Here is a 21,168-nt window from a genome sequence, read left to right as displayed (position 1 = left end):
GTTCTCCTCCCGAAGAGCCCGCGCTTCAGATATATCTTTGGCGCGAGCTGCTTTTAACTTGTCGTTTTCACGACAAAGCAGCTCGACGCGGGGCTGCGTTCGGGCATGGAGAACCCGAAGCTCATTGGTTAGCCTACCCTCTTGGTAGCTAGCCATGGCTTCCCCCAACGCACCATGAGGAGCGGCGTGGCGAGCCCAGTCCACGCACTCCACAGGGGTGCGAAGGGTTGTTCCTCGGCGTATGTTCCATCTTGGAACATACACTTCATTGGAATCCGACACTGCAAAAGAAACAAAGGCAGTTAGGAAAAGATGATAAAAATATGTAAAGGAAAAAGAACCCTACGTACCTGTAGGGTCAATAACAGGCCGATAGCCGCCAAACCCATCACCTGAACCTGAACCTAAAGGAAATCCATCCAACAGGTCAGGCAGACGGGAAGGTGGCATAGATCGGCGGGAAGCCTGGCGCATACCTGATGGTCCGACCGTCGGTGCCGGTGGCGCAGGTATAGTCGCAGCCGCTGTGGTAGCCATGGTTGGCGCCACCTCCTCAGTAACAGTAACCGCCGGCTCCGTGAAAGATGCTGTAAAAATTGCACTCACGGCCGGCGGAGACACCTTCTCAGCTGGAACAGCCTCAGGAAGGCTGGAACCAGCGGAAGCAGGCGTAGACGCCTGAGTCGATGCCTCGGGAAGGCTGACCGAGCCTACCGTCATTGGCGGGGGAATACTTGCTCCAACTCCACCCTGGAATGCGTCAACATCCACACCTGCACAAGCAAAAGTGTTAGAAAAATTTATTTGAAACAAATCTAGACAAGAATTATGGGGGTACTCACGGGGTTTCTTGAGCTTGAACGCACGGACGAGCGGGGGCGAACCCGATGGAGCCGGCCTCTTGACACCGGTAACCGTCGTCGTCGCTGCCTCCCCGGAGGTAACACCTGCAGCCTCCGGAGCGGTGGTCTCCTCACCACCGGGCTTCCCCGCCACCTCTGCATTATCTGACTCCGAGTCAGATAAGACTACCGGGTCGGCCGTAGAGGCCACCTTCTCCTTGCCCTTCCCGACGGCAGCCTTTTTCTTCCGCACCAGTGGAGGACCTTCTGCGGATTCCTCAGAAGAAGAAATGTCATGAACTCCAGCAGCAGGCACAGCATTGAGAGGTTCAGGGTAGAAGATAGGCTTACCTGGCCGTCGGTGGCTCAGGATCTCTTGGCCTGGCGGGTAAACCTCCACGAACCGACCCGCGGTCTGCTCTAAGATGGGCAACTCGTTCTCGTCCAGAGCACGAGTACCCATCCGCGCGGGACCATCTTCCTCCCGCGGGTTCAGGAGCGACTGAAGATCGTTCCCCTCTGAAATCAACAAGCAAGTTAGTAAAAATCGAAGTCAGCAAAATGAAACAAGACGTACCATAAGGGACAGAGTTCGAACCATATTCAAGGACGATCGGAACCTTATCCGCATTCGCCGCCTTCCACACCCGGCTCATCCCCAGCATCACCATCGCCGACTCCGGAAAACGGAAAACCGGGGACTGGACCCGGGATATCTTCGAAAACCATTCCGCCTCCTCGTAGTTGAGGGCGGGAAGGTTCGGAAGCGCCTGGCCATTCTTGAACTTCATGGCGATGGGGACGGCGCGAGCGGATATGAAGAAGAACTCTCTTCTCCATGAGCGAAGACTCCGCTCGGTGGTACAAATCTTTAAACCCTTGATACGGGTTGTAAGAGTATACCACCCCTGGATGCACCTCCAAGTGTAGAAGGTCATCAGACGGTCAACGAGGGGCTCAAGGCCCAGTATCCGGCACACCCACTCAAAGTGCCGGACCTTGGCAATGGCCATGGGGTGCACCTCTGTCAGGTGCACACCGTGCCTCTCCAGGACACGGTACACAAACTTTGTCAACGGAAACCTAAGGTTTCCGTAGACAAAGAATGCAGCATAAACCCCGATCTTGCCACTAGGGGCATCGTACACAGTATGGTGGGGTTCAGGAAACTCAGGCTCGAGAGACTCGAGCATGAACTTCCTGACGATATACTGGTACAGATCGACAGGAAGAGAACACTGGCATTCGCCAGCAGTCTTCTGATCATCAGTATCATGAGAAGACATGGTGGAAAAAAGAAAAAGATTTCAGAGTAATGCTTTACTGAACAGAAAAATTCGCCGGAAATTACGTGAGAAGAAGAAGAAAGGTGAAAGTGTGAATTACAAATAACTCTCTCCCCCTTTATATAGTAATCGCAATTAATGCGGTGAATTTAATGCGGAGGAGAGAGAAATCAAAGGTGCAATGAAACTATGACACGTGGCAAAAAGCAGGCTGGCAACAGCTGTTGAAAGGACGTGTGCCAGTAATTTCGCGGCCACGCGCCCGAAAAATCAGGCCCACGCGCCTGAAAAAGCGACTGGAATGACCATGTTCTGTCACGTCACCATAACTTCCTGCACGTCCTGACACAGTCAGAAGAAACCGTCGCACGACGTTTCAGAGGTTTGGACTGTTCTTATCTTTCCAACTCTTCGAATTTCAAAATTCAAAATTTAAAAAATATTAAAAAGTAAGCGGGAAAATACCCCTTACCCCTTGGCAAACAAGTAACCGTTAGACGGATGCGGGTACAGTGTAAAGGCAAAACCCTTCACATACCTAGCACCCGCAGGGAATTGAAGCCAAGTAAACCTTGGTAAACAAGTAACCGTTAGACGGATGCGGGTACAGTGTAAAGGCAAAACCCTTCACATACCTAGCACCCGCAGGGAATTGAAGCCAAGTAAACCTTGGTAAACAAGTAACCGTTAGACGGATGCGGGTACAGTGTAAAGGCAAAACCCTTCACGTACCTAGCACCCGTAGGGAATTGAAGCCAAATATTCCTCGGCAACCAAGTAACTATAAGACAGGCGCGGATACAGTGTAAAGGCAAAACCCTTCACGTACCTAGCACCTACAGGGAATTGACGCTAGGAATACCTTGGAAGTAAAGTAACCGTAAGACGAGCGCTGGTACAGTGTTAAGGCAAAACCCTTCACATACTTAGCGCTCCGCTGGGAATTGAAACCAGGAAGGATCTTCTGGGCAATGCTTGCGGAAACGGAAATAACATCCCCGCATAGCGGGAACGTTGAGAACTACGTTGTTTGAAGCGCCAGGATGGAATTGGTGGTTTTAACATAATTGATCACTATGTTCAAAACTACCAAAACCTCATGGAGAATCCACACAACTGGGACTCAATGCTCCTGACTTGCGAGGAGGTTACAGACCTACCCGCATCATACCCAAAGACCAAGCAGGAAACTCGGGCATTTCTGCAAGTGACAAGGACTTCCCATGGAAAACCTTACAAAACCCTTTTCAAAACCCTTTGCTTAAGTCCAAAAGTTCACCTCACTTTATTAAACACGCATGAGAAGAACATTGGACTGGGGGGACTTGAAGAGGTAGGTCCCAGCAGAGACCAGTTGGTCCCGCAAGACTCACCTTGAACATGGACGTCTGCGCAAAGGCCATCTGCTCCCGCAGGACCCACCATGCTCATAGAATCTTACGCGCAGTACGCAACCTGTACACGCAGGGAAAGCCTCCCAATGGTGAAGTACCCCGCCTGTTCCCGCAGTTGCGGATACAAGCCATCAGGGAAGGCTACCCGCAGACAGCAGGGCTACACGTACAAGACACTAGCTACTTCAGCAGTCACGTGAAGGCATGAGCAAGGCGGGAACAATCCCGCCCAAATGAGCCAGTCTGATTCTGAAAGATCTTTTGTACCATACCTACCAAGGTATGGATACGACAGACGATCCGACCAGAACAGCCCATGAGCCAATCACAGGGTGACAGCTCACCGACAACAGTGCGAGGAGGAGCACCCTCTAGTACTGTTTGTCACTATTAGCCGCTGCCTACTCACCAACCCTCACTGTGGAGCATGCGCAGCCTACAGTTGGTGGAATAGTATTACTGTTGGCCGTAACCTATTCACCAACCAGCATGGCCTGCGTACAATCCACAGTCAGTGGGACGTGCATAGTCTACAGTTGGTGGAATAGTGCAGCCGACTTTATTACTGTTGGCTGTAACCTACCCACCAACCAGTATGGCCTGTGCGTAATCCACTGTTGGTTGAACAGGAATACTATTCAGCCGGCTGTACCTTCTAGAAAACCTACCTTCGGCTATAAATACTCCAATATCTTGGAATGGTAAGATCATCTACTATCTCGTATAACTTACTTGATAACTGCTCTAATAGTATTCATATACTTTTATATTCAAAGAGCAATATAGACTGATTCTCACGCCGGAGGGTGGTCACAAGGAGGAACCCCCCCCCTTCTCAGTGACGAGCTTACGGTGTCTGTTTTGCAGGTTCCCTGAAGTACAACTTACTCTGCTGGACCTACCTTCGTGGGAAACATTACCTAGCCCCCAGATTACCCATAATCTGCCCGGGGTCACTTAGTGTTTCTTCAATGTGGTTGCTTGGTCAAGTTCTTATTTGCTTACGCTATCTATTGTCACAAAGTGTCTTGAGTTTCACTAAATTAATCATTGATTATAAAGATTAGATGAGTAGGGGTGCCTAATTTGATGCATAATATATATATTATAAACTTCTAACTTCCATGATCAAAGTCGTAAAGATACTTTACAATGCTAATATAGCTTTTTAGGCAGCAAATCTAGTTGAGTACGTAATATATATTGGTACAAGATTTAATTATTGGCATCCTTATATGACACGTCTCCTTGATTTTTCTTTGTCAACAAATAAAATGATTGAACATATAATCATGAATTATAGCTCAAATATGAAATTTCAAATGTCCTTATCATATATATTATGTACTTTTAAGATTTTGTTTCCTCTAGGTTTGGCTTTAGAGAAGTAAGAGAGAAGACATGTTCAACATTTAAAGAACCTAGAAGTTATTGTAGAATATTGCATTAATTGTGATTATTACTTTTATATTTGAATGTGATTGCGATGATAATTGAGCTTTATTGAATTCTTAGGGTGGACGGGGCGTTACTAGTTGAAACCCTTCACGTATCAATCCATAGGTACTAAAGTAGTGTTTCCAAGCATACTCACCCCATACGTTGTTTTCCATACAAACATACACACCATTCTTGTAAAGCCCCCTACCCCGGGTGCCCTACTTTCAGGCTAATTGGATTTACTCATTCACATAATTCGTAAAATCAGAGTTAATTAAAACATTTCGCGGAAATAAAGGTCAACCGTTCATACATAACATAAACATCTTGCCTTAAACAGAAATAACGTAAGTCTTAAATATAAAACATAAATGACACAATAGTCTTCTTCTTAGCGATGCCAGTCTTCCTTTTATTGCCACGTGTCCTCATCAAGCAACTTGTCTCATTCTACTTGTCTGCGTGCATACTAAAAGTCAGCTACGCTGAGTGAGTTCTAGTTAATTAACATACATTACATTCACTTACTTACTAATACCCGTCCGAAGATACGTATTAATACTTACCTGCTCATCTATCATTCAAACATACATACGTACATTCATGCTACTTGTTGACTACATACCTCGGATATTATAAGAGTCTGTTCCATACATACCTTGGATATTATAAGGGTCCAGTCCCTATATACCTCGGAATTAATAAGGATCCGACGTCCTACATACCTTGGATATTATAAGGGTCCAGTCCCTACGTACCTTGGATATTATAAGGGTCCAGTCCCTACATACCTCGGTTATTATTAGGGCCCGGTTCCCTCTAACATACCATACAACTCTACCTTCGTTACATTTCCTTTCTACTTTATTCAATCATAACTAATATAACAACTACATGCATACTAGTTAATCAATCCATACAATTCACATTCATACGCAAACATATATATCTAATATACACTTACCATTTAAGGTAAGTGTATTAATCTAACACATCGTAGTATGCACACAGCCCCGAAAACATAACACATAAAAAGGGGCTAGAACTCACCTGGATCCTGTTACGTTCACCGTTAATAGTAATTCCCTTCCTGAGTTGTGCGCGGCTAACTGTTTAATAAGGTACACGTATTAATCCTCTATAATCACTTGTCATTAATTTTTAAAGTTAACCAGGTTAACCTTTCAAGTTAACCGAAACCGACATGTATTCTTCTTTATTTAATATACTTTAACCACATTTTACTTATTATTTTAATTCTCTTTCTAACTCATCTTAAGTTCTGTTTCTCACACGTTATATGATATTTACATACATAATATTTTGCAAGTTATCATACGTTCGTGTGTTCCTTTTATTAATCTCACGACGTTTTATATTCAAGTGTTTCTTAACCGGGCCCCATACGTCATCGGTTTCGTAGGAGGCGGGTTATGGTTTAAAAAGGATTCGGTTCTCGGGTTCGGGTTATCTCATATTAGAATCGTGTTTCAAGTTTTACTTAGGTACATTCGGGTCACATAGGAGTCTTTTAGGTTCCACTCGAGTCACATAGGAGTCGTTTGGATTCCACTCGAGTCGCATAGGGGTCGTTTGGGTTCCACTCGAGTCATATAGGAGTCGTTTGGATTCCACTCGAGTTACATAGGAGTCGTTTAGATTCCACTCAAGTCACATAAGAGTCAAATTCATTCGAGCCACGTAGGAGTCGAATCCATCCATTCGAGTCACATAGGAGTCGTTTGGGTTCCACTCAAGTCACATAGGAGTCGTTTGGATTCCACTCGAGTCATATAGGAGTCAAATTCATTCGAGTCACATAGGAGTCAAATCTAATCCACTCCAACTAGAGTCGAATTCCAATCCACTCTAACTCGAGTCAAATTACAACTTATTTATTTACGTATATATATTATGTCCGATTATTTAGATCGAGATCCAACTTTCTTACGTGGTTCAATTAGAGTTCATTTATGTCAGTTTGGCTCGTTCGTTTTGTTTCCAACTTACAAGGTCCATTCGTTCATCTATTATTATAAAACAAGAACAAGATGAAGATGAAATGAAGGATGAACCTTTAACCTAATACGTACCTTAAAGATTAGGTTAGATTAGATCTTGAATCTCTTAGAATCCTAGTTGAACCTTCTTAGATCTTGAATAGCAAATCAATCTTTGTTAGCTCTCTAATGATCTTGGATGGAATAGGAAGATCGGTTTGTGTGTGTACAGGAGGTGTGTATGTGTCTGGAGTCTGAAGATGGTGAAATGAAAAAGTCTAGGGTTTTAGGGATTAAATAGGCTGAGCCCAAAGACTTTTAGGCCCATAATCGTTTCAAGCCCATAACCACTCTTAATACTTATGCTTTGATTTATGATTATTTAATTTGATCAAATAACGTAAACACGACACACATCTAAAACAACTTGTACTATTTTATTTAAATAAGTTTCGTAACGAGGGCGTTACAATTCTCACCTCCCTTATTCAATGAGTCATACCCGCAAACCCTACCCTAAGTTTAGTGTTAATATGAGCTCTGCTTACAATTCCTAAGTTTAGTGCTTATATAATTAAAGGGAGCTTGTTTGAGAAGCATACCATGGTATAATTGTTTATTATAGTATTTAAATATGATATGCAATAAACTATATTTGACAATATGCTAAAAGAACCAACTTTAAGGCACCAAATCCATAATTTGTTTTGCATGTTTTCTTATTGTATGTTGTCCTTTTGCTAGTGTATGTAGACAAACCCAATTATTTTATCGGATTTTCTAGGGACACCGCCTCATTTGATAAACACTGGCCTATACGTCGGTATGAGTTGGTGTTTCTAGAAAACACCACCAATTTTGTCTTATTATGTTTTTTTTTTTCTTTGTTATTTTGTTATTATTATTATTATCATTATATATTAATTATTTATTTAATATTTAATATTATTTCGACGAAAAACAGTTAACACATATATATTTCAAAAATCATTATAATATCTATACAAATAAAAGAAAATACGACAACTAGAACATAAAAATCTACATGAAGTCGTCGATGTTCATGCCCATGCCGTCGTCGTGGCCGCCGAGCCCCCCGAACGCGTTGCCAACGTCGGCGTCGTCCTCTCCCCTGCGCCTCGGACCCGAACCGTCCGCGACATCCACGTCGTCGCCCGGTCCGCGTCTCACGCCAGACATGCCCGCCTCGTGGTCAAAACTGGGAGGGGTGGTGGTAGCACGTTGTAGGGCTGTCCAGACAGCTCTGCTACCCGACTGCTAACAAGCCAGACGATCTGGCGCGACATCTGCCTCATCCCCAACTCAAGGGCCTGCAACCTGGCGTCGGTGGCGAGACCCAGACGCACCTCGCGATATGTGCGTGGAACGTGCTGCGTCGGCCCCTAACGACAAAACAACAGAAATACGTTTAATACGTGTGGACGAATTAAAAGAAACGATAAAACGATAATATATTAAAACGTATCTAAGATGCGCCCGGATCCTCAAGTCCGTCACCACCATCGTCCGAATCCCCGCCGGCCCCCTCCCCCGCGTCGACAGGCTCAAGGACAAGCTCCACCTCCGGTGCCGTGACAGGGGGAGGCTCGACTAAAGGCACCGGGACGTAAGGCGCACATGCCCCCGCCCCAGCCACCAGTCGCTCCTGAGGGTCGTTGGGCCCGGGGAACGAACGCACAATGTGCATGCCGCCGCAACGGAGGCGATCCAGCCTGCTCGGAGGGGTCGGAGCGATACGCAGGCCGTCCACTAGGGCTCCATGGCCCAGAGATATCGCAAGCTGGGTGACGTACCCACCACCCATCAAGGACCCCCGTCCCTGCCTGAACTGGTAGCCGACAAAATAGTCTGCAAACCCCCTAGCGAGGTTGTAGTGCGTGTGAGTCAGCAGACACCTCAAAAAAAACAGGTCGTGCAGACTGGTTGCGACCCGCAATGGACATCGCAATCAGCCTGTGAAGGTACCTGTGTAATATAAGATAATATAATTTATTAACAATAATAATAATAACAATATAATATTATATTGTATTATATTATACTATATTATAATGTAATATAATATAATATAATATACTTTATTATATTGGAATATAATATAATATAATATAATATAATATAATATAATATAATATATATTACGTTATACTAAACAATACAATACATTTTAAGAACGTACCTGTGCAGCGGGTCCCTAATAGCCGAGACCTTGGACTTGGTGTCCAAGGGCCTATCCCCGAAGTCGTGATCGCTGATAGCCTGCCACCATACCCGCAGGTCGTCCTCCGACATCTGGTGGATGCTCTCCGTGTATATCGGGCTGCGTACCCCCGCGCGGTGTATAAGCCCAGAGCAACCGCGAACTCCTCCATCGAGAGATGGACGTCCTGCCCGAACTTGCGGAAGTAAACCTCCTACTGTGTCGTATCGGCGCCTTGCACCCTCATCTGAATCTCTGGCGTACCAGACGCGCGGAGCCTGTAATAATATAATATAATATAATATAATATAAACTTACGTAACGTGTATCATGCAGTAAACCTCCAGTGTCAGCTCTCGGTGGGTTGATAGTGGCATAATGAAGCATCGGCTCCAGGGCGAATCTTGTCCAATGTACTCAGCCGCCCGGTGGTGAGCGTCATAAGACTCAAAAAACGACAAAGATATAATCGTGCTGGGAAACGGGTGCATCTGGCGTAGGCGAAGGTATCGTGTGTGGGCGGGAGAACCCTCATCAAACTGCACATGAGGGTAGGTGACCAACACGTCGTCACCCTTAGGGGGTCGGCGGCCCCGCCCACGGCCCCGGCCCCGGCCCCGGCCACGAACATAGCCCTGGCCCCGCCCCATCTGCTCGAGCTCGTCTTCAATCTCGTCGTCCACAAACTATAATAACAACAAATAATAATAATTATAACAATAACAATAACAATAATAACAATAATAATATTATTAATAATAATAATAAATATTAATAATAATATCTATAATAACGATAATAATAATATTAATAATATAATAATAATAATAATATTTATAATAATATTAATAGTAATATTTATAATAACAATAATAATAATAATAATAATAATAATAATAAATACTAATAATAAATACTACTAATAATATTTATAATAATATTAATAATAATATTTATAATAAAACAGAAAATAAAAAAAATTATATCAGACGCGACGTATAGCCCTATACGTCGCGTCTGATAGTCCCTGCAAACCGACGGCCGGACTCCGGCCGACGTTTTATCCATCCACAAAACAGGATCATCATCATCACATCATCAACAATACATCATTATCATCATGTTAACATAATCATCATCATCAACATAATATTAAAAAACTACCTCCATGTCGTGTCGGTGTCGGGTCAAATCTCGTCGGCTCGTGTCGTATTCCGGTCGGTGTCCGTCCGATATAGGCTCGTGCGTGGATGCTCAGATGCTCGGTTGCTCGGGCGGGAGTTTGATATTTGAAAGTATGTGGCAGTTGAGCAGCTGGCGTTTGATATAAGGAGCCAAATACGCCGCGTATAGGCCTATACGTGGCGTATTATGCCTATTTTTTTATTTAATTACCATTATTATTATTTATTATTATTATTATTGTCATTATTTTTATTTTATATTATTTAGTTATTAATATTAATATTAATTTTTTATTTAATTATTATTATTTAATATTTATTTATTATTATTATTATTATAGACTTTTCATCCATTGATACGTTGTCTTCTATAAGGTGTCTAGATCTATGTAAGAGGGTTCACTTCTCCCGCCTGTGCGTATCTGTCCGTACTCCTCCATACGTTGTTCGTACAGTGTTTTCCATTCGAGGGCCGCCGGTACGGCGCTTCTTTCTCAATTAAGGTTCGGCGTAGGCATTGGGAAATCTTCTACCAGTTTGATATATATCTAGTGATCACCTCCCCAGTTAGCGATGCCTATAACCACTGGATCCGGAATCAAGTCAGGACCAATTCTCAATGAGAAGTAAGATTCGGTCTGATTGCCAGCTAGGTTATCTAACACACACCCGTGTGTCTGAGCAGCCACGTGCCCGTGACCGAGTACGCTGAATCAACAACTCGGCGGCGCCGGTTTGACCGTGTTGGAGTACGGAATGCTAGAATGAACCCAGCCGTACAATCTTTCATCCTCTTTGCTGAACATCGCCTTCCACCACCATTCGTTCGTTTCCAGCTCGTTCTGCATTGCCCGCCTAATATCCGGCCAGTGTTTCTCATGTATCCCCAAACCCACGGCGATTGATCGGAAACCGCAGTTACCATCTGGGAGTACCTTTTTGATGTCTGCGACGAACGGCTAGGCCCAGCCAGGAATGACGCTCCTAAACATTTCTATCGCCGGTACTTGCGCTGGCGAAACCATCAAAGGAAACCCGAGGTGAGCTCCCATAGGTTTCGATGTCTTAGGTCGTCCCCGACGAATTCAACGGGATCGTGGTTGTGAGTCTCGTTTTTCTAAAAGACGCACACCCCTCCTCGAATTCAACGGGATCGTGGTTGTGAGTCTCGTTTACCACTTGAACCCTCCAACAGGCACCCCTCGAGTCGTACCTGCCCAGGATCTTAAACGGACAACATTTTTTTATGCTGCCGGTACGTCTCATCATTGCCTTTATTTTGGGTTCGCCCCCACGATTGCATGCAAGGTCCACAGCGTTTTTCCTTGACCACTGGACCACAACAACAAACCCATACTCCCATCCTCTAATTTTTACCCATTTCTCCAGCTCCTCGCGGCTCTCAAAAATCTGAAACAGTTTTACGCTATTTATTAGGCCGTTTATTAAATAACATACAAATAAATAATATTAACTTAAACAAAACACACGGTGTCTTACAACATCTGTTTTTTACGAAACCTTCACTTCGCTTATGTAGACGTCATCGTACTCATCTTCGTTATTTGGGTTTGGCCCGGCATGAACGTTTCGCCCGTGGTGCGATGAAGACTCGGTTCCATATCGGTGGCTGGTACGATGACGAAGCCTGACCTCCATAATCCGACCCGGTGACAGGTGACGGGTACGCCGGCTGAATACCGTAATCTGACACGAAGTACTCCTACAATACATAAATTAGAAATTCAAACAACAGTGCTAGTGATAATAATAAATAATAATAACAGCTATAACGAAACCTGGTTCAAGTTTGGCAAGCCCGGCGAGCCAGTGTTACCATAAAACTGTTCGGGCTGACAATAAGGTTGTTGGGGCTGGGTATCATTCCCGGCATACTCCTGACAAAACGTAATGTAGCATGTGTTAGTAAAAAAAACTACTAAATTCATACTAAATAAATATATAATAAAACCTGGTTCAAGTCGGGTAACCACGACGTGCCAGGCTGATCGTTAGCGGCGTAACCCGGCTCCTCCTCCGGAAATAAATGGTTAAACCAAGACATTCTGGGTATATATAATACAAATGTTATATTGTTTTTTGGTTGAATGTCGATCAAACACGCATGCTTTATAATAGAGAAACGAAATGAGGGGAAGGGAGGGGAGCCGGGCTCCAATAATTCAGCAAAAGTAATACGCCGCGTATAGACCTATACGCGGCGTATTATTCAAACCAATACGCCGCGTATAGGTCTATACGTATAAGGGAGCTTTTCTAGAAAAACCCACCAGCTTGTCTTGTTATGTTTTTTGTTTTTTTTTCTTCTCTTTTTTTTGTTATTTATAATTATTATTATTAATATTATTTTAATTATGAATAATATATTATTATTCACAATTTGGCAAAGCGTGTTCGGTAGCAGGCCTTATATGGGAAAATTGACATTGCAAAACGACCCTTCAATTTATTGGCTGCTATCGTTATGGACATCTTGAATCAGTTACGGTGATTACCTTAGGAAAAACTGACAGTGCCAAACGAACCCTTTCTTGGATGCTCTCGGTATCGGCATCTCAAATCCGCCTCTTCGATATCTTCAAACTCCAACGGTCTTGACCTTCGGCACCACCGGCAACCGTAGTTGTGTTCACTCAAACACATATCAGTCGTCACTATGCTTAAGCTTAGGATTGTTATTAGTTTTAATTTTAGTTGTGGGTATTCTAAGTTGGTCATGTTGCGTATATTAAAGAATTATCGGCGTATATATATACGTATACATATATAGTAGATGTGCGTTATAAGAATTCATTGCACCTACATAACCAGCACCAGATCGAGACGCTAGTTTGATGAGTTTCAATCTCTCGGATCCGCGATATCCGTTAACGGCAGCGAGAACGTGAGCCCATACTTTGGACAGATAAGTGGAAATTCGGTCATTGTTACAGCTCAACGAGCACCAGACTGAGATATTAGCAGGGACTTACCGGAACCGGTTGACACGTATGCTGACGTGGATTTAGGCTCCGTGTTGGTGCTGATATTAACACGTTTGCATAATACACAATGAAAGCACAAACTCAAACAACAATCCATACAATAGCAATTCTCTTCAACGACCAGTCAAACAAGAAGAAGGGAAAAATAATGAAGACAATTGCTATTGTATAGATTGTTGTTTGAGTTTGTGCTTTCATTGTGTATTATGCAAACGTGTCAACGAATGCTATAAATAAACGTGTTAATATCCGGGTCAACACCGAACCTAAATCCACGTCTGCATACGTGTCAACCGATTCAGCTAAGTGCGAACTAATTTCTCAATCTGGTGCTCGTTATGTTGGAGCAATGACCGAATTTCCACCTATCTCTCCAAAGTAGGGGCTCCTGTTTTCGCTGCTGTTAGCGGATACCGCGGATCCGAGAGATTCAAACTCATCAAACTAGCGTCTTGATCTGGTGCTGGTTATGTCGACGCAATGAATTCTTATACCGCACATCTACTATATATATACACGTATATATAAGCCGATAATTCTTTAATATACGCAACATGAACAACTTAGAATATCCCCAACTAAAAATAAAACTAATAACAAGCCTAAGCTTAAGCTTAGTGACGACTGATATGTGTTCGAGTGAACACAACTACGGTTGTCAGTGGTGACCGGCGGTCAAGATCGTTGGAGTTCGAAGAAATCGAAGAGCCAGATTTGAGATGTCGATAACGAAAGCAGCCAAGAAATTGAAAGTTCGTTTGGAAATGCCAGTTTTCGCAAGTAAGCCACTGTAACTGATTGAAGATGCCCATAACGAAACCAGCCAATAATTTAAAAGTTCGTTTCGCACTGTCAATTTTCCCAAATAACATTAATAAGCCACTGCTACTGAACGCCCTTTATCGAATTTCCAATAATAATATGTTATTGATAATTAAATAATATTAATATTAATAATAATCATAAATAACATTAATAATAAAAAAAGAAAAGAAATAAAAAAAAGGAAAAAAAACCATAATAAGACAACACTGGTGGACTTTTCTAGAAAAACTCACTAACATAACCAGCACCCGTTTGATATAATACAATATAACATAATATAATATAATAATATTATATTATATTATATTATATAATATAGTATACGAACGTATCTTCTAACGTCTTGCGTCGCCGCCTAATCCCAGCTTCTGGCGTACATCACGTACCTAATAATAATAATATTTTAGTACTAATAATAATATAAAAATTAATACTTTAATACTAACAACTATATGTTTAGAATAAAAATAATAATAATATAATAATTAATATTATAATAATATAATAATTAGTATTATAATAGTATTTTAATATTATTATTTTAATAATATTTTAATAATATAATAATTTATATTTAAATAGTATTTTCAAATTATTATTTTAATAATAATAATAATAATAGTATTTTAATAGATACAATAATAGTATTTTATTTTATTAACAATAATATTTTTATAACAACAATATCTTAATCATAATATTAATATTTTAATAGTAATAATATAATAAAATTTTTAACAACGGTAATAGTACGGGATATATATTTTAAGTTTGGGAGGCCCGGCGAACTAGGGTTACCGAAAAACGGTCGGTGCCTAGACAAATTTAAAAGTAAACTATTCACCAAATATCTGTCCTAATATCTACAACTATGTCCTAACATATACTAAATAAAGATAAAACGAGACCTGGTTTAACTCCGACTGACCGTTAGCACCGTTCGGCATCTCCTCGTCCGACTCCAAAAACATATATGGTTGTTGGTGTTGGTTGAATGAAGAGGGTGAGGGTGAGGGTTAGGGAAAAAAAGAGGAAAAGAAATGGCGGAGAGGGAGGGAAGGGAGCCGTGCTCCAATAATAAACAAAACCCAATACGCGGCGTATTAGGGTACGATCCGACAACCCTATGATATAGCCAGGCTAGGACGTCAAATTGTATCCTAATATACCACGTATAGGCCTATACACGGCGTATTCATGGGTGTGGAGGGTGTCCCTAGCAGGACCCGTATCACTCTCAAGTGAATCAGATGGTCTCATTTTAAATTCACAAATACCTTCTCTCGAAAAAGTAAAACAATAAAGTATACGATGATTTAAATTTAACAATTGGGAATAGAGCAGGGGTTTATCATTACCAAGTTTTATTAGTTATTTGTAAAAGAATATTTACTAAAGATTTACTGAGTTAACCTAAATATGTTGGTTTAAAAAAAGAAAAGTGTACGTTTTTAATTATTTACTATAGTTTTCCTCCATCGAAAAGACCTCAAACATATGCACAGCTGGAGATACATATCACCAACCAGGTAACCTGGAGATGACCTTGAAAGATGTACGTTGGAACCAAAGGTCCAAAGGTGTCATATGGTTTGACAACCATTAGTAAATATTTAATATTTGTAAACCAAACCCAAAACATAATTAAATTCCGAAACCGAATGTATGTTAAATATGTGTTTCTGTTCTTCGTGTGAAAGAGTGATCTTTTTGTCATGATGATCCTTGGTATCCCGGCTTAAAAAAATCAATTGATATAACATCTTATTTATTTGCGAAACTCTTTTATTATCAAACCCTAAGTATATTATTAACTTTTTTAAATAAATAAAATTAAAATTTAATAAAATATATAAACGTTATAAACAAATAATGTAAACAGCCATGTAATACGTGGTATAAAATCTATTTAATAGATAAAGATGAGAATGATGACATTTGATTGATGATTTGATGAAACCAATCAATAGAACCCTTCATATTATAATAAGTGTCTATTATTGATGTTAAGACAATGATAATGAGGGTCAAAAACAAATTGACATTGCATTTCAATTTTCAACAACCAAATCTTAATTAGGTTTAATATGAATATTATACACGAAATTTATTCCGTCTTAAAACCTAGCTGTTAGTGTTAATCCCCTCACTTGTGGCCTAATGGTAGGAGGTTTGGGTTCTCCAGTGGAGACCCAGGTTTGAATCTCACTTGTGTCACTTTTGTGTGGATATTGCCAATGAAAGATTTGATCTAGGCCTTGTGCAAAGGTTGTCAGTTTGAACCCAAAGCCCACCCCAGTTTTCGTCCCACCGTGTGTTATGCCAGAGAGATATGCTCTTGTAGTGGCACAATGACTGTCAAGTGGCAGCCGGCGGTATGATTTCTCGGGGGAACGCCCAAGCCAAACTCTGAAGCCAGCGTGGGCCCGGTTAAGACAACATAGTCTTGCCATAGTGGGGCATTGGGGCTCTTCAAATTTAGAGAGTGCGATATACTAAATATAAGAAAGTCGGCGATTAAGAAAAAAAAACTGGTTGTTAAGTAGTTTATGAAATATGGTATTTTACCCCCTTATTGCTGATTTTATGGTATGTGCCATGTTGGTATTTGAACATTTTAAGTTACTTGCAGTTTTATAATTTTTATTTCAAATCATTGTAGAGAATCTGAGAATGCGGATCATCCATGTGTGTTATTTTTATAAAACCTAACTAAGTGTTGTTTAACTCAATATACTAATCTATTTCTTTATTTTTACTTCACATTACTCTACCAGTCTAACTTTGAAACAAGTTAGGAATCTTGCAACTTGTGGCATTGGAGCGGAAGTGAACATTTGAGGAGCAGGATTTCGGGCGGTGAAGATGAGTTTGGCCTACCCAGCGCCGTTTACGATCGCAAACGTATAAGCTCGCCTTTTACCATTGGGTTACATTGATCCAACATTGGGCAGCCGAGCTTTATTGGTTGGAAAAAAACAGGAATCTTACAACTTAATTTATATAGGTTTTATACTATAACTTAAGTCTATATGGATATTTTCTTTCAGTTTGATATAAACAGAAAATCAAAATTTAGATACTCTCTCTCTTTCTCTAGATTCGCTTAGATTATATGATTGATCATGCAAAATCACCACCGATTAAAGACTAATTATAGGTATATTCTATTATCCGTCTTTTATAAGTTCTAAAGTTAGATAAAAGCTTCGACTTAGTACAATGATCTACTTATTATTATAGATCTAAATGACATATACCTAATACCCATCAATCATCAGAAAAAACCCTTTACTTACAACTTACAAGACATTAAAAATGACAGGAAACTAATTAAGAGCATAAACCAAGGGTTTGGTTCAAATACATAGTCTTTTCAAACTAGAAAGTCACAGAAGATCTCAAACGGACTCCGATTGAACTCAAATTAGCGGCATTGGAACCGTTTAATCGAACTCTACCATATTAGATTTTCGTTTTCCGATTTCTAACCTGTAAATTTTAGAATTTATGTTTAGATCATTATGTCTTTAATTTTATTTATTATTGTGTTTTTTTGTTATTTTCGTCACCGTGTCTTTTTTTCTGGACATTGCGTTTTTTTCCCTTGACCACGTGTTAAATTACTCAGGATTGTGTTATATTTTGCTTGCTATTGTATTACAATAAACTGTTTACGAGTGTATATATATATATATATATATATAAAATTATAAAACAAAAATGAAAAATACATAGCTAGTCAAATAACCTACCACTCTACTGGCAGATTCTTCATCGACAGGATTATTTTTTTGGCCATCTTTTCCGTCACAGGCCATAACGTACAAAAGCCTATCAAATCTAAACAATAAAACTAAATATTTTACAATTTAGCTGAAAAAAAAATGTAACATCTCTATAAATTATAACCTAACAAACTACAAACAATTAATATTTCAATGTTACGAAAGTACTAAAAAAATAACACTTGATTACTCGCTACTAGAAAACTGTTTGATGCCTATGCCATTTTTCCGTTAGAAATTTGTAGGAAACCATAACTAAATTTAAAATTATTCAACTTAATTCATTTACGTATAGACAATAATAAATTTTTTTCCCAACAAAGTTAGAACTGTTTTAGATCAAGCACTCATTAAGTACATGATTATGTGATAGGCACTTTATCTTAATCTAAATACTTTTTTAAGTTAACTATTTAGTTAGTTCTATAATTATATTTGATAGGTTGATAATAAAGTATAACTCAAATTGTCCTTCCTACCTCACCCGTTCACATGGATGCCCGCCACAAATGTCTAGAGACGTAGCCAGACAATGCAATTTCTGTAGATCGATTGGCTCATCCGTGGGTCATAGGATCCTAACTTACCATTCTTTTTGTCATTCAAGCGTCCACCATTACGGATGGTTTATGCCTATTGTTGGTATGTTAGGGGAATAATTCGCAACCACCTAGTTGGCTAGTTTGGTTTGATTTAAACATTTAATAACTAACCAAATACTCGACCATTTAAATGACAATAGTTGGCAGCTATTTCGGGCACTATCTCTTGTCACATGACTTGATCTATCAATACAAATAAAGACAGAACAATTATCTATACAAAATAATAGCTACACAATAAATATAAATATAATAAAATATCATACGATCAATTTAAATTCGAATTCTTTTAGGAAAAATATGTGATATAAGAATTTTGAGTTTATATATTTTTGGTATTTGTAATTGATCTGCTTTTAATATTACATGGTCCTATCATTTTAATTAGCTTCAATTGCCATAAAAAACAGGTAATTTTTGTTCATACACCACTTGAAATGTCATTTTCTTTCAATAAGTTTGGCAACCACCATAGCATGGACCTCCATCTATGTGGGTTAAGTAATTTGCATTTTTAAAGTTTTTCATGTTTAAAGTTGGTTGGGAATGGGAATAAAACCCGAAACTCATGATATTACGGCCCAACGGATTCGGGCCATACATGGGCACATGTTGTGGTCATGCTTACATGGCAACATGCATAATGGATCGGGCAAATTCCACCAATAGGAAAACAATGGATTGCTTGCCATTTTGTTAGTGTCCATCCTTGTGATACTGGCATCTAAACGCTACATACATAGTATAAATACACCATGTTGAAGTAAGACAATATATGCACTATTCACACATGCGCTTAAATTTTATGAGTTTTGCGAAACCAGTATTGATTCTCACGTCCAATGGTGTCTGTGGTAAGGCTACCGACTTCGGTTTTGCAAGTTTATCAGAACTTAAACAGAAGAGAACACAAGTTCGAGGCTCAAAGTATTGTTTATAATTGTTAAAGTTGGCCTTAAAAAGACATACGTTAGTAAGTCACGTCAATTGATTTGAGACAACTGTATGAGTAAATAGTACCTATGAAACAATAGAGATAATAAGAGATGTTCATGCTAGGATTAAAACAAGTGTTCATGCATTTGTGGGGGTACCGACTTCTTCACAGTGACATAGCGCGAGTCATAGATGGTGATCCAGACGTAACCATGTCTAGGTAGGATGGGCTAGGTAGAGAGTACGGGATCGGTGAAGCAAGAGATTTCCATATAAAGTAAATATAGAATATCGAGTTATCAAGAAGATACAAAATCGTACGTTGAAGGTAGAGAGATAAGGATGTTGGGGTAAATGTTTTGACACGCAAAGCTGGAATAGATAGCAAATGAGTGTTTTTTTTAGAAAGATTAGGGATCGTTATTAGAATAAGATAAGTTATAGAAGATTAAGATAATTCAGACATGTAAAGAAAAAACATATGCCCAGGAATTATAATTGCAAATCCAACTTCTTCGAACTCTAATTTCTTTGAAAAGATTTATTCTGTTAAAAAGTAGTTAGGAGAACCAAACAACCATGGAGTACGAGTCCTTTTTGTTTGGTCACATGATGGGCAAATAAAAAAAAAAATATGTTACAATAAACTGTTTGGAGTTTAAAGAAACTAGGACCACTTTAGGCTTGATGAGGAATTATCTTCTTGAAGAGCTGGACCAATTAATTTAAGGCAAAGCTTTGTATCGTACATAAATTATGAAGGCATTCGTGTACAGAACGAAAACATTTATGTGATGTTCTATGGCCAACAACATGCAATAGAGCCTGTCTATAGGATTTAGTTAGGTTAAAACATGTTTTAAGCCTGGAAATTTTAACTCAAAATAATAACCTATATTTGAAATTTTTGTTAAAACATTTATTGACGAATGTGGATATGAAATGTTTGGGTTAAAATAATGAATTTTAACCACAAATCAAATAACCAACATTCAAATAAGTTTGAGAAGGTTTGGTTCCTAGTTCTGGTGCGGTTGACTTTCATAATGAGGTATAACCGAAACCAAATTGTATCTTCAGTTCTCAGAAAGTAAGAGAAGAAAAACGTAACTGCCACTTTCAATATTTTATTTCACTTCGATTTTTAGGGCATGCGAGTGGGGCATTGCCCATCCCGTGTAACACCTCATTAACGCCTAAACACCACCACGCCTCTTGCCTACATGAGACGTTTTTGGTCTTTTCTTCTTCAAGAGCGTTTTTACCATGACAACGTTCTTGCCTTTTTCTCCTCAATCACACTTTTTAAAGCTTTGCATATCATTCACATCATTTCATTTTAATTTAAATATCATCTAACAATTACAATGAGCTTTAACCACTACACATAAAAATTGAAAAACCACACATATCTACATGCATTTCCCACTTCCAATACAATACCCTTAAACTATCCGGTGACTCACGAACACCGCAACCAGCGTCAGCGACGGTGGTGCGAATAGGCCGACGCGAGCCCACTCACGGGTACTAATGGCCAAATTGGAGGGGTGTGTCTGGGAAAGTGCAGCGCTTTATCCAAAACATATCTGGTCAGCACGATATGACGTAATACTAGAGGATGAATCCAGGACCAACGAAACTC

The sequence above is a fragment of the Bidens hawaiensis genome, unplaced genomic scaffold (genome assembly GCF_021521415.1).
Source record: "Bidens hawaiensis isolate Kalapana, Puna unplaced genomic scaffold, B.hawaiensis_p1.1 tig00046234_1, whole genome shotgun sequence".
NCBI classification, from domain to species: Eukaryota; Viridiplantae; Streptophyta; class Magnoliopsida; order Asterales; family Asteraceae; genus Bidens; species Bidens hawaiensis.
This window is presented reverse-complemented; position numbering follows the sequence as displayed.